At 26.4% G+C, this 383-nt stretch overlaps 2 protein-coding genes across 7 annotated transcripts in view; one reads left to right on the plus strand and one right to left on the minus strand.

Moving 5' to 3' along the window:
• LOC116846861 (four and a half LIM domains protein 2) overlaps positions 1-383 on the plus strand; it is a 642247-nt gene that overhangs the window by 421624 nt on the left and 220240 nt on the right. The window lies entirely within an intron of this gene.
• Positions 1-383, minus strand: part of LOC116846868 — a 24622-nt gene that overhangs the window by 15737 nt on the left and 8502 nt on the right. The window lies entirely within an intron of this gene.

Below are 383 nucleotides of genomic sequence, written 5' to 3' on the forward strand. Positions count from 1 at the left end.
ACGATAATCAATAATTCTCTTTAACTTCAATCTGCAATGCAATCAATACTTCTAACCAGAGTTTTTAGTGTCTTTGGTTCTTGTATTATAATGCTAACATGAGAAACATATAATAGTAAGAATTAGTATAGAATTTTATATTTTATGCAAAAAAAGGCCGAAAGTATAGAAAATATTTCCTTTGTGGATGAAATAAAAATTCACGTACGCTATAATCTTAAAAGAAAGAGAAAGAGTAACGAAAAATACGGGAAAAATATATAAAAAGATGAAAGAATACAAAAAACGTAATACAAGAGTATCAAATCCTTTTGAAATGAAGTGATAAAGATTTACTTCTATTGATTGTCTTTTTCAATTCTTTATGCACTGTTTATTTCCGC

The sequence above is a fragment of the Odontomachus brunneus genome, unplaced genomic scaffold (genome assembly GCF_010583005.1).
Source record: "Odontomachus brunneus isolate Ranch 3 - 2012 unplaced genomic scaffold, Obru_v1 Obru_scaffold_071, whole genome shotgun sequence".
NCBI classification, from domain to species: Eukaryota; Metazoa; Arthropoda; class Insecta; order Hymenoptera; family Formicidae; genus Odontomachus; species Odontomachus brunneus.